The 16,772-nt window shown below is 39.0% G+C and overlaps 1 pseudogene; it reads left to right on the forward strand.

Moving 5' to 3' along the window:
- The first annotated feature begins 727 nt into the window (after nucleotides 1-727).
- Nucleotides 728-16,209, forward strand: LOC115439447 (monocarboxylate transporter 4-like; annotated as a pseudogene).
- The last annotated feature ends 563 nt before the right edge of the window (nucleotides 16,210-16,772 follow it).

Below are 16,772 nucleotides of genomic sequence, written 5' to 3' on the forward strand. Positions count from 1 at the left end.
GTAATGTCAAGGCAAGTCAATTTATTTATATTGCACGTTTAAAAACAACAGATGTTGACCCAAAGTGCTTCACAGACAAACGTATAATAACATTAAATAATCAGGGTAGAACATGGGCTACAGCAGAAGAAAGTGAAAAGAAAACTAAGACTCAGGGACAGGAATAATCAATAAACACATACATTCATTCATTCATTCATTCATTCATTCATTCGTTTGTTTGTTTATTTCGAGCATTTACAGAATGCATGCAAATTCAAAATTCCAAAATCATTCATCTACACTCGAAAAGGAGTGGGAAGAAGAAAAACTTAACACACATAAGTTCAAATAAGTAAATAGTTAGAGATCAAAAGAAGAAAAATTGAAATAAATAGAGATCAAAACAACAAGAAAAATGTAAATAAACAGATTAAAAGAAAAATTTAAATAAATCTAGATCAAACCAAGAAAAATGTAAATAAACAGAGATTAAAAGAAAAATGTAAATAAATAGAGATCAAAAGAAGAAAAAAGTAAATAAATGGAGATCAAAAGAAGAAAAATGTAAATAAACAGATTTAAAGAAGACAAATTTAAATAAATAGAGATCAAAACAAGAAAAATGTAAATAAACAGAGATCAAAACAAGAAAAATGTAAATAAATAGAGATCAAAAGAAGAAAAATTTAAATAGAGATCAGAACAGCAAATATGAGTCAGATAAAAACAGAATAAAACAAGAAAAACCAAACTGTGTCAGACTGAACAGACCCAGAGTAAAAACATGGGTTTAAGTGGGACTTCAAACTGTCGGTGTTTGGATCTGATGTGAGGTAGGAGACGATTCCAAAGCTTTGGTTCAGAAACAGAAAAGGATCAGTCACCTTTGGATTCAGTCATTCCATCGGTGCTGGAATGGTTCTGGATGAACCATAACTGTGGACGGTAAAGGTGGGATGTGTACCAATAAATCTGTGTGTTTTTGCCATTTTATTTATAGTTACCATAGCAACAGACCATAATGGGCGGAGCTGTGGTCGACGACGAACCCAGTGGAGTGAAGGCGCCGGACGGTGGGTGGGGTTGGGCGGTGCTGGCCGGCTGCTTCGTCATCACAGGCTTCTCCTACGCCTTCCCCAAAGCCGTTAGCGTGTTCTTCAAGGAGCTCATCCATGAGTTTGACGTTGGTTACAGCGATACGGCCTGGATCTCCTCCATCCTACTGAGCATGCTCTATGGCACAGGTAGAACACCAGTCCCACCCATGGCTCAATGGTACCCTCCGGTCGCTACGTGCCAACCTCAGAGCTGCAGAGAGAAAATGGCACAAAACAAAAAGCTCTTCCGACCTGATCACATTCCAGTCACTGTTAGCATCCTTCTCATCCAGTGTTACTGCTGCGAAGAAGGCTTACTATAATAACAAAATTCACTCTGCAACTGACACCAAGAAACTGTTCTCAACCTTTAAAACACTACACAACCCTCCACCTCCACCTCCACCACCCACTACCAACCTGACAGCAGACAGTTTTGCCTCATTTTTCACAAATCAAGTGGCAACTATCAGCAGTCAGTTCACTGATCCACTAATAGACTGCATTCCTCCTTCATCGTCATCATCATCATCATCATCATCATCATCATACACTCCTCCCTTTCCCCTGATTATGGGTAACACTAACTCAACAGACAAAAGCCCAACTGCGTCATTCCCTTCATTTACCCCTCTCACAGAGAACGAGGTGTCTAAACTCCTTTCCTCTAGCCGTCCTACGACATGCCTGTTGGACCCTATTCCATCCAACCTCTGACAGTCTGTAGCCCCTACTATCACAGCACCAATCACACATGTGATTAATGCTTCACTGACATCAGGAACATTTCCTACAGTGTTTAAACAAGCGCAGGTAACACCACTTCCCTCACCCCCACTCAAGTGGAGAATTATCGACCAGTCTCACTCCTCCCATACCTTTCTAAAACCATTGAAAGGGCTGTTTTCAAACAGGTCACAGAATTCCTCTCCCAAAATAACCTCCTTGACATCAACCAATCTGGCTTCAAAATCGGCCACTCCACTGAAACGGCTCTGTTGTCTGTGACAGAAGCCTTGAAAGAGGCTAGAGCAGCAGCCAAGTCTTCAGTACTCATTGTACTCGACTTATCAGCAGCATTTGACACTGTCAGTCACAACATCCTGTTATCTGTACTCTTGAACATGGGCATCACAGGCCACGCACACTCCTGGTTTCAATCTTATCTCACTGGTCGGTCCTTCAAAGTGTCCTAGTTAGGGTATACATCTGCAGTTCACCGCCTCACCATGGGGGTCCCCCAAGGCTCTGTGCTGGGCCCCCTCCTTTTTGCCATATACACCACCTCACTGGGTCAGATCATCCACTCACACGGCTTCTCATATCACTGCTATGCTGATGATACCCAGCTCTATCTGGCATTCCCACCTGATGACTCCACAGTCTCAGTGCGGATCTCAGATTGTCTCTCTGACATATCTGCATGGATAAAAGCCCATCACCTTCAGCTGAACCTGTCCAAAACTGAACTGCTGGTCTTCCCAGCTAAGCCAACCATACAGCAGGACATCTCCATCAAAATTGACTCCTTATCTCTGGCTCCTACCAATGTAGTACGTAACCTGGGAGTCATGATTGATAATCAGTTGACCTTCACAGATCATATTGCCTCTGTCAGCCAATCATGTCGCTTTACACTATTCAGTATAAGAAAGATCAGGCCATACCTAACCCAACAGACCACCCAGCTCCTGATGCAGACTATGGTTATTTCCCGCCTTGACTACTGCCATGCTCCTCTAACAGGCCTCCCATCTTGTGTTGTCAAACCACTACAGATGGTCCAGAATGCAGCAGCGCGTCTGGTCTTCAATCAGCCTAAAAGGGCACATGTCACCCCCTTACGCATTGAGTTACACTGGCTACCCATAGCTGCCCGCATCAAATTCAAATCATTAATGTTAGCCTACAAATTCCCCATGGGTCTGCTCCTACCTACTTAGGTGCACTGATAAAAGCTTATGTTGCCCCACGACCACTTCGCTCATCTGGGGAACGTAGTCTGGCAGTCCTGAGAGCCTACACAAGGCAATCCAGGCTTTTTCCATGGGTCGTTCCACATTGGTGGAACAATCTACCAAGCACTACCAGAACAGAGGCATCCCTGCCTATCTTCAAGAAGCTCCTGAAGACCCAGCTCTGCAGAGAACACCTGTTGTCCTAGCACTTTCTGACATTCCATTTTAAATGTATTATCATGTCTACTCCGTTGTTTTTCTTGGTATTTTTATTTCACTGTTTTTAAGTGTACAGCTGCTTTTATGTCTCTTAATTTATTCTTGTATTTTAGTCTATTATTTTGCTTTTATTCTTCTGTATGACAGGGTTTTAAGTGTACAACTGTTTTATGTTTTTAATCTGTTCTTGTATTTTTCTTTCATTTTTTGGTTTTCCCCTGTAAGTTGCTTTGGAAAAAAGCATCTGCCAAATGCATAAATGTAAATGTAATGTAAATGTAGAACATACACACACACACACACACACGTCACTATCTGAGTTTCCATGACCCTCAGAAATGCTCAAAATGTAAATCACACAATAGAAAACTGGCAATAGAAACACGTTGCAAAAAACTGTCAAAGATTGCAATCGATAGATAGATAGAAGTAATAGAACTCATCGAAGTAGTAGAAGTAATCGAACTAATAGAAGTCATTCAACTGATGGAAGTAATTGAACTAACAGAAGTAATCGAACTCATAGAAGTAATCCAACTGAAAGAAGTAATTGAACTGATAGAAGTAATTGAACTGATAGAAGTAATCGAACTACTTCACGTAATCAACCGAAAGAAGTAATCGAACTAATATAAGTAATCCAACCGATAGAAGTAATCAAACTAATAGAAGTAATCAAACTGATAGAAGTAATTTAACTGATCGTAGTAATCCAACTGATAGAAGTAATCCAGCTGATCTGAGCTGCTTGTGCTTTCAGCCTGTGTCTGACCTTCAGTTCCTCCACAGGTCCGCTGTGCAGTGTGTTGGTGAACAAGTTCGGCTGCCGTCCGGTCATGATGGTCGGTGGACTGTTTGCGTCTCTGGGGATGATCCTGGCCTCCTTCGCTACAAACATCATCCAGATCTACCTGTGCACTGGAGTCATTACAGGTGATTACAACAACAGAAAAACCACACTTCTGATATGGATTCAACACATCTGTTAGCTGAGGTTTTCATACCACTGTCCTTTAATTAATACACATAAATATATCGAATAATTATAGTTAAAGGGTCAGATCTCAACCAACCAAATGTGGGACAAAGACTGTTTTATGCGGAACAGGTGACGTATGTTTGGATTTACCTTAAAGCAGGGGTGTCGAACTCATTTTAGTTCGGGGACAGATTCAGCTAAATTTGATCTGCAGTGGGCCGAACCAGTAAAATAATAACATAATAATATATAAATAATGTAAACTCCAAACTTTTCTCTGTCTTAGAGCGAAAAAAGCTAATTTACATTATGAAACTATCCTTTCAAAGTTTAATTTTAACAATATTCTGCCTCAGTTACTTTACAACTACATTATAACTTACAGATCACAGTGGATCTACAAATACACAAAACATTTAGTACCAGGCAGAATATTGTTAAAATTGTACTTACTTCTCTTAAGACATTTCAGATTATTTACATTTTTTGCTAAATTATTCTTTGTTTCAGTGTACATACATGAAAATATTTACATTTACAAAGAGAAACATTTGGAGTTGTCATTATTTCTATGTTCTTATGATAGTATTTGACTGGTCCTGCTCACTGGAGATTGAATTGGTCTAAATGTGGAACCTGAACTAAAAGGATTGTTAATATCTTAGTGTAATTTTTGCATTTCACAAATTCATCCCAAGGGCCAGACTTGACCATTTGGCGGGCCGGATTTGGCCCCCAGGCCGCATGTTTGACACCTGTGGTTTAAAGGCTCTGGAAGTTCAGCTCCTGGTTAACTGGTCTGGATCTGTTCATTCTGATATTCTGATTTTGGTTTGGTTTGGTTTATTTCGAATGTGCAACAAAGCAATGTAATCTTACTTAGTTCGTTGAAATAAAACAGATAGTAAGATATCATGGAAAAAAACCAAACTTATACATATACATGAAAACAAAGTATGACTTCATTTGCTCATTCAAAAAGCAGTGGGAGGAAGTAGACTTTTACTAACACATTTTTATAAAAACTCAAGTACATTTTGTTTCCTCAGATTAACTTCACATTATGTAGAATTTTCTTTGTTACTGATTGTCTGAAAAATGTTTAAAATTCATATTAACTTTGGTTGGAAACACTGTGGAAGTAAATGTGTCTCATCAGACTTTGAATTATAAAAGCCATTGAATTCCGAGCACTGAATTTTTTTGCACTGAAATTAAGCATCTGAATTTTTTGTCTCTCAATTTAACTATGTTCATAAATTTAGAATAAAATAAAATCAGATGCAAAAAATTCAGAAGCAAAAAATTCAGACCGTATTTTGTATTTTGAACTTCCTCTTTCTATCTATCTATCTATCTATCTATCTATCTATCTATCTATCTATCTATCTATCTATCTATCTATCTATCTATCTATCTATCTATCTATCTATCTATCTATCTATCTATCTATCTATCTATCTATCTATCGTTCTATCTATCGTTCTATCTATTGTTCTATCGTTCTATCTGTCGTTCTGTCGTTCTGTCGTTCTATCTATCATTCTATCTATCGTTCTCTCTCTCTCTCTCTCTCTGTCCTCAGGTCTGGGTCTGGCGTTGAACTTCCAACCTTCTCTGGTCATGTTGAACCGTTACTTCAGTGAGAAGCGTCCTCTGGCTAACGGGCTGGCGGCGGCCGGCAGCCCTGTGGCGCTGTGCTGTCTGTCTCCGCTGGGACAGATTCTGCAGTACCACTACGGATGGAGGGGGGGGTTCCTCATACTGGGGGGCATTCTGCTAAACTGCTGTGCCTGTGGGGGCTTAATGAGACCCCTTGTACCCCCCAAAAAACCCCAGGAGCTGGAGGAGGGCGGTCCCACAGCTGCAGAGGCCAAGACCAGACCCAAGAAGAAGCTGTTGGACTTTGTTGTGTTCAAGGACAGGGGTTTTCTGGTGTACACGGTTGCGGCGTCCATCATGGTGCTGGGCCTGTTCGTGCCTCCTGTGTTCGTGGTCAGCTACGCTAAATCGCTAGGCTACGAGGACACCAAGTCTGCTCTGCTGCTCACTACCTTAGGAGTGGTGGATATGTTTGCCCGCCCCATCTGCGGACTCATCGCAGGCGTAAAGTGCGTTCGTCCAAAGAGCGTGTACCTGCTCAGCTTCGCTATGCTCTTCAACGGATGCACTGACCTCATCGGATCACAGGTAACACTGCGCTGATGTGGAGGAGTATGGAGCCGATTTAGGGCCTTAAGTTTTGTATATGAAAATTTTAAATTTGAAACTGAAAATTTAAGTTTTGATCTTGAATTTTGAAAAATACAACAATGTATTCCACTTAAAACAAGTGTTCAGAGAACGCAAACCTCCACCAAGCACCCTGAACGGTGTGCATGTGTGGATCGACTAGTTCTATTTAATTAAACAGTTTCAAGGTTGTTCTATACAGCAGAAAAATTGCGGTCAAACATAGTAATTAAATTCCAATCAATATTTGTTGAGTTATAATGAAAAATGTGTGGCAAATGGGATTTTCAGTGTTAAATGTAAATGTCCACAGAGTCCACATTCCACAGTGGATGTGGACAGTTTTGTGCCAGATACAAGATATTGTTATAAGCTACAGGTGGATCAAATTGGAGGCTAATCAGAGTCATTTTGAATTTTTTATGAATTTTGGAAAATTGCTCAATGATGAGAAATAGGAAAAGTGTAGATTTTGTGACCTTGCTGTGACCTTGAACTTTGGCCTACTTGGCCCAGAATTTAATGGGTTGGTCCCAGGGTCTAGGCCTATCTGTGGGGACAATTTGGTAAAGATGGTTGGAATAGTTTTCCCGTAAAGTTGCTAACAAACAAACAAACAAACAAACAAACAAACAAACACACAAAGCAAAGTGATGACAATACCTCCTGGTGGAGGTAAATGTAACATAAGATAAAACATGCAACTAAAAAAAAATTAAACCTCAAATATTAAAATATATATGAAAGTGAAAAATGAAAAGAAATGATTTATTCAAAAGAATTACCGTAGTGAATCAAAATTATATTTAACCTAAAAAAAACTTTTCATACACATATTTTAATTTGAATACATTGTTGTATTTTTCAAAATTCAAGATCAAAACTTTAATTTTCAGTTTCAAATTTTATATTTCATATACAAAATCTTATGGCCCTAAACTGGCTCCATATGGGGGGTCAAGCTCATTATTATTACTATTATTATTTTTTATTTTTTCCAACTTTATTGATAAAATTTAGGTATAAAAGACATATAAATTTTGAACAAACATCAAGATGTCAAAAGAAAAAGCATTTGAACAAATAAATTTAAGAAAATAATGCATAGATTTAAATACACAAAGTAGAATAGACAAATAATAGTGTAAAATAAAATAAAATAAAATAAATAAATTAAAGTAACATATCTAACAAAAATAAATAAAAAATGCATCAGAGACTTCAGTCAATTCTTTATAAATTGCCAGGGTGCTGGAGCTTTTTTTTTTTGTTAAAGATCAATTCTAAAGATTTAATATATTTTTCAAATTCCATTAGGAAGATTTTAAAATTTGGGGTGTGTTTTGATATACTTATTGTTGTGTATATGAAATTTTCCAAATAAAATGATCAAATTTACAACAAATTCTAAATTACAAATGCCATGTTCAAAATATGTAATGACATTCTGAGATGTTATAGTTATTTTTTCATTGCTTTTAGTGGTCAAGTTATTATCGTTAACGAAAACTAACGAAATGACGAAAACTAGACTTGAAAAAACATTTTCATTAACTGAAATAAATAAAAACTATAATTTGAAGAAAAAACGATAACTAATTGAAACTGTATTGTGTGTTTACAAAACTAATTAAAACGAATAAAAATTAGGGATCAATTTCCCTTCGTTTTTGCTTTTGTCAGTGTCAGATTGATATGAAATCAATTTATTTTGCTCAAGCAATTTTAGCTAGCAGCACCATACGACACTTCTTGGTCCGTCACTTGTGGTCACCAAGGTTATTATCGTTAACGAAAACTAATGAAATGACGAAAACTAGAATTGTAAAAACATTTCCGTTAACTGAAATAAATAAAAACTATAATTAAAAGAAAAAACGATAACTAACTCTAACTGTATTGTGTGCTTACAAAATTAATTAAAATATAGAAATTCTGAATAAAAATTCCCTTCATTTTTGTCTTTGTCAATGTCAGATTGATATAAAATCGATTTATTTCGCTCTAGCAATTTTAGCTAGTGGCACCATACGGTACTTGACAGTCCGTCACTTGTGTTCACTTGTGGTTTCCAGTCGTCCTCTGGTCCCCACTCTACCTGGAAACATGGAGACTAAAGTTGGGAGAAAGCAGCAGAGTCCTGTCTGGGATTTATTTGAATACGACGAAAAAAACTTAAACTAAACTAAAGCTAAGCATTGAGAAAATAACGAAAAGTAATAAAAACTAGCAAACCCGCTCTAAAAACTAATTAAAACTAACTGAATTAGAGGAAAAAAAAAAAGTCAGAACTAAATAAAACTAAACTATAATGAAAAATCCAAAATTATTAGAACCTTGGTAGGGCTGTGTATTGGCACGAACCTGGCAATATGTGTATAACAAATCACAATATTAGGACCACAATATGATATATCATGATCTGGTTAACAAGGCAATATTTTTTGTTTATTTTGTTCCTTCTTCTAAGATATTATTTCCTGGGAAAATTTAATTATAGCAGAAATATACCAAATACTAAACCAATTTTTATTTGATCAGAACAGAATTTGATACTATATTGCAAAAACTTTCGTCTGTAAAAACTACTTTTTTTTTTTTTTAACAGATAAATAAAAATAAAATTACAATTACAAAAAACATACATACACACAAACAAACAAACAAATAAATAAAATTATGTTTATCAGACAACAAAAACACTAACCTCCGCCATATCTCCATTTGAATAAATACCTAAAAATAAAAGTATTTTTTAATATCGATACAGTATCATGAAATAAAATATTGTAGAACCAATAGTTTCTTACAGCCTTACTGATGTGTGTGTATGACGTCAGGTTTGGATTTCCTCAAACCGCTCTGTCTCAGACTCAGACCAAGGTTCTAATAGTTTTGGATTTTTCATTATAGTTTAGTTTTATTTAGTTCTGACTTTTTTTTCTCTAATTCAGTTAGTATTAACTCATTTTTAGAGCAGGTTTGCTAGTTTTTATTAGTTTTCTTTTCTTTTTTTCTAAATGCTTAGTTTTAGTTTAGTTTTACTTTTTTTTTTCATATCTTTTATCCTCTTCGTTGTCTTATTCAGATAAATCCCAGACAGGACTCTATTGCTTTCTACCAACTTTAGTCTCTGACTCTAAACAACAAGTGACGAGAAGTGACAGACTGTGAAGTGTCATAGGGTGCCAGCAGCTAAAATTGCTTGACTGAAATAAATCGCTTTCGTATCAGTCCGACATTGACAAAAATGAAAACGAAGGGAATTTTATCCATAATTTTTATATGTTTTAGTTAGTTTTGTAAGCACACAATGCACTTTCAGTTAGTTATCTTTTTTTAATTTTAATTATAGGTTTTTATTTATTTCAGTTAACAAAATGTTTTTACAATTCTAGTTTACATCATTTAGTTAGTTTTCGTTAACGATAATAACCTTGACTCAGACATAACACTTTAGACAAGGCAGGTTGATTTCTACAGCACATTTTATGTACAAGAACCAGACATGGAGAAGCTGCGCTCAGCTTCTATGCTCTACATGTCTGGAACAAACTCCCAGAAAACCTCAGATCAGCTGAAACACTCAGTTTATTTAAATCCAGGTTAAAGAGCCACCTGTTCTCAGCTGCATTTGAAGAGAATTTGGATTCTTTTAAACTTGAAGTTTTTATCTGTTTTATCTATTTATCTGATTTTTTCTTTTTTGTTTTTTGTTTGTTTTGTTTTCTCATGCCTATACTTTTTATTGGTTCTGCTGTAATGCTTTGAATGTTTTATGTAAAGCACGAATTATAAAACACTAAATTGAAAAACAGTTTGAACAGAAAAGTTTAACACAGAAAATGCTGTTAATGGGGGAAAAAAATCACACTGAGACAGAAGCAGAAAAATGTAACTTGAATCAGGAATTTGTAAAGTCTGGAAAAAAAATGTGAAAAGTGAAAAAAAAAGGTTCATATTAAACTCTTAAGACCCAGCTATGGGTTTTTTGTCCACATTTGTGGACAAGAGTTTCACAACTCTATACAAAAAAAACCCCAAAAAACTGTCCACCACAAAGGACATTCCATAAAACTTTAAAAAACTGCATCTGAAAAAAACTGTTGCATTATGATGTTTCCAATATAGGCACTTATGTAATAAAAAAAACAAAAAAGCTGGTACTTTGCTGACATTTCCTGGATGTCAGGAGGTTAATATGGAAAAAAATAAAAGAGGTGAAAGACCCTGAATGAAAAATGTTGCTAAACTGAAATAAATATGTTGAATCAGAAGTTAAAAGAGTGTAAGGGAAGGTAAGTCAGAGTCTGTTAAACATCAGACATATGTTCAAATACACACTAACTAACTAACTAAATGTTCATGTACTCAGTGACTAAAACTCTATTATGTCAAATGTGTGCAACATCTGAAGCAGTGATGAAACCACACAGGATGTGCTGATGTGCAACAGGCCAATGAAATTCAGCAAACAAAAAAAAATAAATAACAGAACTAGTTTTAACTGCCGACTGACTGTAAACAGGAAACTCAGAGGAAACAGTTTTGAATCTAAGGTTCCTGGTACCTTTGAAAACAACCGACTCTACATGTTTAACCCTTAAACCCTGACGCGTCACAGCTGACACACCCTCACACATGCACTTTGGATGAATGGAACAAGGTTCTAATAGTTTTGGATTTTTCATTATAGTTTAGTTTTATTTAGTTTTGACTTTTTTTTTCTCTAATTCAGTTAGTTTTAATTTGTTTTTAGAGCAGGTTGATAGTTTTCATTTTTTTTTCTAAATGCTTAGTTTTAGTTTAGTTTTAGTATTAACTTTAATTTAGTTGTATCTTTTCTCTTCTTCTCCGTCGTATTCCAATAAATCCCAGACAGGACTCTGCTTAGTCTCCATGTTTCCAGGTAGAGTGGGGACCAGAAGATGACTGGAAACCACAAGTGACGGACCGTGAAGTGTCGTATGGTTGCCAACAGCTGAAATTGCTGGAGGCAAAATAAAATGATTTCATATCAATCCGACATTGACAAAGACAAAAACGAAGGGAATTTTATCCATAATTTTTTCCCGTTTTAGTTAGTTTTGTAAACACACAACACAGTTTGTTAGTTATGTTTTTTTTTTTTTTTTAAATATAGTTTTTATTATTTCAGTTAATGAAAATGTTTTTTTCAGTTGCAGTTTTCATCATTGCGTTAGTCTTCATTAACGATAATAGCCTTGGAATGGAACTGTCACTGCTTGTATAATTGGAAAAAGTCCGACGGTTTGTGAAACCTGAGATGTTGCGCTTTTTTTGGTTTTATTGGGTCATTACGGAAATTTCACTCCCATCTGTAGTAGAATCTGGAGAAGAAGCCGTTTTAAACAGGATTATAACAGGCAGTAAATTATAAATGAAGTCATCATTCACATTTGTGAGCAGCGGTCTACATGAACTAAAAACATAACAGGATTAAAAACAGACGTCTGCTGTTATCGACTACAGAACGAACACGGTTCCCTCTGCAGTCTGTGTAACGTCCACAAGCTGATAGATGGTCTGACTCTTAAACTGGTGGTTCACTTTGCTTTTACTGAAACCTTGTGTAAGCATTTTAACTGTAGTGAACACACCGTAAGAGCTGGTGAGAAAACACAACCAGCCTGAAGGTGCAGGAAAACCAGGCTGAAGGTGCAGGAAACCAGGCTGAAAGTGCAGGAAACCAGGTTGAAGGTGCAGGAAACCAGCCTGAAGGTGTAGGAAACCAGCCTGAAGGTGCAGGAAACCAGGCTGAAGGTGCAGGAAACCAGCCTGAAGGTGCAGGAAACCAGCCTGAAGGTGTAGGAAACCAGCCTGAAGGTGCAGGAAACCAGGCTGAAGGTGCAGGAAGCCAGGCTAAAGGTGCAGGAAACCAGCCTGAAGGTGCAGGAAACCAGCCTGAAGGTGCAGGAAACCAGCTGAAGGTGCAGGAAACCAGCCTGAAGGTGCAGGAAACCAGCCTGAAGGTGTAGGAAACCAGCCTGAAGGTGCAGGAAACCAGGCTGAAGGTGTAGGAAACCAGCCTGAAGGTGTAGGAAACCAGCTGAAGGTGCAGGAAACCAGGCTGAAGGTGCAGGAAACCAGCCTGAAGGTTGCAGGAAACCCAGCCTGAAGGGTAGGAAACCAGCCTGAAGGTGCAGGAAACCAGGCTGAAGGTGCAGGAAGCCAGGCTAAAGGTGCAGGAAACCAGCCTGTGTTCACTCTAACATAAACACTGAGTTCAGGGCTGTAACCCACACCTGTCTGCTTCTATTTGTTTCAAACTTAATTTTTTTTTAGAGCTTCTAGATCTTACATGTACTGTGAAAATGAGCATATGCTTGTCCTTTTCTCTTGTAGGCAAACACCTACGCAGGTCTGGCGGTCTTCTGTGTCTTCTTTGGGATGTCCTACGGTATGGTGGGAGCCTCTGCAGTTTGAAGTCCTCATGGCCATCGTAGGAACAGAGAAGTTCACCAGTGCCATCGGCCTGGTGCTGCTGATGGAAGCCCATGCTGTTCTGGTGGGACCCCAACCTGGAGCAGGGTCAGACCATGGAGGAGGATGGACTGGACAGCTACTGACCTCATATGTGAACTATCCAAGACCAGGAGACCCATTACAAACTCAGTTTAAGGGGTTCTTAAAGGTGCGGGAGACTTTCGTGACCAATTTTTCATCAGATCTGTCAAACCTCAGTCATATCCTCAGTATCATGAATCTGTAAGTCTGTCTGTCATAACTCACCTGAATCTCTTGCATTACGGTGAACAGTTTCTTAGAGCCATCCACCAGCAACAGTCCATGTGTTTATAAACAGAACCAGTAGGTAATGTGGGCATCTTCGGAATTTTGTCACGACGTGCATTGTGGGAAGCGAAGGCTCGCGAGCATATGATATTATATGGATGAAACACACGACATGGAAACAGCTGGAGGAATATGCATAGAGGGAATGGAGCTCCTGGTGTTTCTGCGTCGTGTCTGTAGCAGCTGCCGTTGTCAGGCGGCTGCGCGAATCTCTGTGTACCTCAATGCACGTCACGACAAAATTCCGAAGATGCCCAAGTTACCTCCCGGCTCTGTTTGTAAACATCTGGTTTGTCTCTGGTGGATGGCTGTGACAAGTACAACGGAGGACCCAAGTGCAGTTTCTGGTGCTCAAAGAGCACAGTCTTTATTACCTGGCAGACAAGCAACAAACTAGGAACAGGCAACAGGTTAACCAGAGACAGGCAGGGGGTCAGAAACCAGAAGATCCAAACGAGACCAAAGGGGAGCAGGCAGGAGATGTGGTCAAGGAACGGAAGGCAGGTCAGTGATCCGAGGATCAGGCAGAGAGATGTGATCAGACTAGGAAGTGGTCGGGTACCGGGGGCTCAGACAGGTAGACGTGGTTGAACAGGCAGGCAGGTGAATCTCCAGGCGGCAGGCTGGGCAAGTCAGGAACAAACGTGGTCAGGATCAGAAAAGCAGACTGGAGAAAACGCTGGAGAGTAACACACTGTGGTAGAAACAATCTGGCAGAGAACAGAGAAGAGAGAGGTGAATATATACCTTCTACCTGATGAGCCCAGCTGTGCTCACAGGTGAGGGTGATAAACTGATGAGGAGGTGTGGCAGGCAGAGTAATGGGGAGGTGTGGCTGAGAAGTGAGAGAGAGAATGGGAGAGAGAAAAGAGAAAGAAAGAGAGAGAGAGAGCGAGAGCAGAGTAGACAGGGATGTGACAGATGACACTAAGAAACTGTTCACCGTAATGCAAGAGATTCAGGTGAGTAATGACAGACAGACTTACAGATTCATGATACTGAGGATATGACAGGTTTGACAGATTTGATGAAAAATTGGTCACGAAAGTCTCCTGCACCTTTAAGTTTACCTCTGGGTCACTGCAGGACTTCTGGATGTTTTACTTAAATCTACTTTCACTTTCAACTTTGAATACTTCTCCAACCAACACTATTCACCTGATTCTTTTCAAATTTAACACCTGTTCTTTACATCTGCCTTTCCCTCAATTTCTGCATTTTTTACAAACTTTTTTTGTGAAAAATATTTTTTGAAAAGATTGAAAGTTAACACTTATCATTAATCCTTGGGTAGGCAGGATATCAGTGAGTAGGAGGGCAAATTGTTGTGGGAGTGTTAGTAAGCTCCGCCCACTTTTCCACTTGTTCATTTGGACTTCTCATTAATAATAAACTTGATTGTCCATCTAACACAAGCCTACAACATACACACAACATACAGATTAACAGAATAAAAAGGACATACAGAATGTGTTCACATTATAAGATATACTGTATGTCCCCAAAAAAATTACACTCGGATTTTCTGCAATAACTTTAAAAATAGTGAATCAATCAAAATGCCATTTCAGGGTTTGAAACTATAACTTCTTACCTCCATCTTACAGAAAACCCCATTGGATTTACTTCAGCGGTCATAGAGACATGTGGATCTGTGTAAAACATGTCAGAAGTGCCTTCCCTCCAAGTTCTGGAAGGAGACACCCTTCCTTTCTCTAAACTCTCTCTCCAAAGCTGACCAACCAAAATGAATTTACAGTTTGAGAGTTGGATCAGTAAGAATCCAAGTGAAATGCTTGTCAACAGATGTTAGCTTCTTAGGGAACAAATCCAAAATGGTAATTGACAGATCAATACATGTTTCAACAACCAAACCTCACAGAGTTCACACCACTGATATAATGTCATACACAGAATTTGAATTCATTGGTTCGTTGCCCTGTCAGTGCTGAGCAGAATATTTTCATTCATATGGATAAAGCTCTTCTAATGCTCATTATTTGGCTTTTCTTATGCCGCGTTTCCACTACGTGGTATCAGCTCGACTCGACTTGACTCGGCCTTTTTGCGTTTCCATTATGAAAAAGGACCTGGAATCTGGTACCCAGTACTAGTTTTTTGGTATCACCTCTGCCATGGTTCCAAGACTGGGGACCAGATATTAAAATGTGATGTGTAAACACTGCGGACACTGCGGAGAATTGTCTCTGTGAGCCGCCATTTTACAAAAAACAAAAGCGGAAGTTTACAGTAAAAATAGCGGTAGATTAATCCACATGATGACAGCCTGTAAAACTACACCATGGTTTGTCGAGGAGGTTCAGATGTAAAAATTCAGCATGAGCTTGACAAGACAACACACGAGCGAGTTTACCAGCAACTCTGAGCAGACGACACGGAAGTAACACGCCACATCGCTATGACGTCCAGGTACTGTAAGAACCTGTAATGGAAACGGTCTACAGGAATAGGACCTGGTACCAGAGTCAAGTCGAGCCAAGCCAAGTTGAGCCGGTTCCACTTAGTGGAAACGCGGCATTAGTGTTCTATTCTGCGTCATACTGATTCTTCTTGAACTCTTCTTCCAGGTCGCCTCTTGGACACCACACATAAGTACATGTACGTGTTCCTGCTGGCCGGATGTGAAGTGGTGCTGTCGGCTTGTGTCCTCGCTCTGGGGAACTTCTTTTTCCTCAGAGGGAAAAAGGATCCAGGGACAGAGATGGCTCTGAGCACAACAGAAATGGAGAGGCTGAACTGTGGCAAAGATGTAGGAGGTGAAGGAGATGAGAACCTGAGAGTCACAGAGAACGGAAGAGACACTGGTGTGGAAGGTGATCAACGGGGAAGCAGGTGGACGAGGACAGTGAGGAGAAGCCGGCCACGTCGCTATGAAAATACGACCACAGACGAGAACCAGTCCTGAAGGTCTTCTGCAGCCGAGAGGGCGACAAATAAATATCCAACAGGACCACACAGCTGGGGCTTTCCTTGGACGCACTTTGGTTTGTTTGTTGTTTTCATAGGTGTGTTTGAAAGAGTAGGGCGCCACTGAGCTTCTGGATTTGCTGATTTAGCGGAGTACACACATAAAGATAATCAGGCTGTTTTTGTCCTGATTTTGCCCCTTCCCGACACCAGATTATTTTATGTCTTATCAGATTCTCCTGTGGTCTGAGGTGTGTTAAGAGTCAATTTGTCCCGAGAATCAGCCCCGAAACAGGTTGGGGCCGACAACTTGTTCAGTATTTACGACCAGAAATCTTCACAGGTGTGGGGAAAGCCGACAACTCCATAGTCACGTGGAACGGAATGTAGCCGATCAAGAAGTGAGCTGACTGATAAACAAGAAAGCAGACGTAAATAAAATAAGCATGGCCGATCTGAAACAGAAAGTGGATTTTTCCTTCAAAAATAGTCCCAAGAACCGTCATCATTCCCTCCCCTCGTATGTCTTCTTCTGTGTTGCGTAGGGATGGGAATTTAACG

This window comes from Sphaeramia orbicularis, chromosome 19 (genome assembly GCF_902148855.1).
Source record: "Sphaeramia orbicularis chromosome 19, fSphaOr1.1, whole genome shotgun sequence".
Classification (NCBI taxonomy): Eukaryota; Metazoa; Chordata; class Actinopteri; order Kurtiformes; family Apogonidae; genus Sphaeramia; species Sphaeramia orbicularis.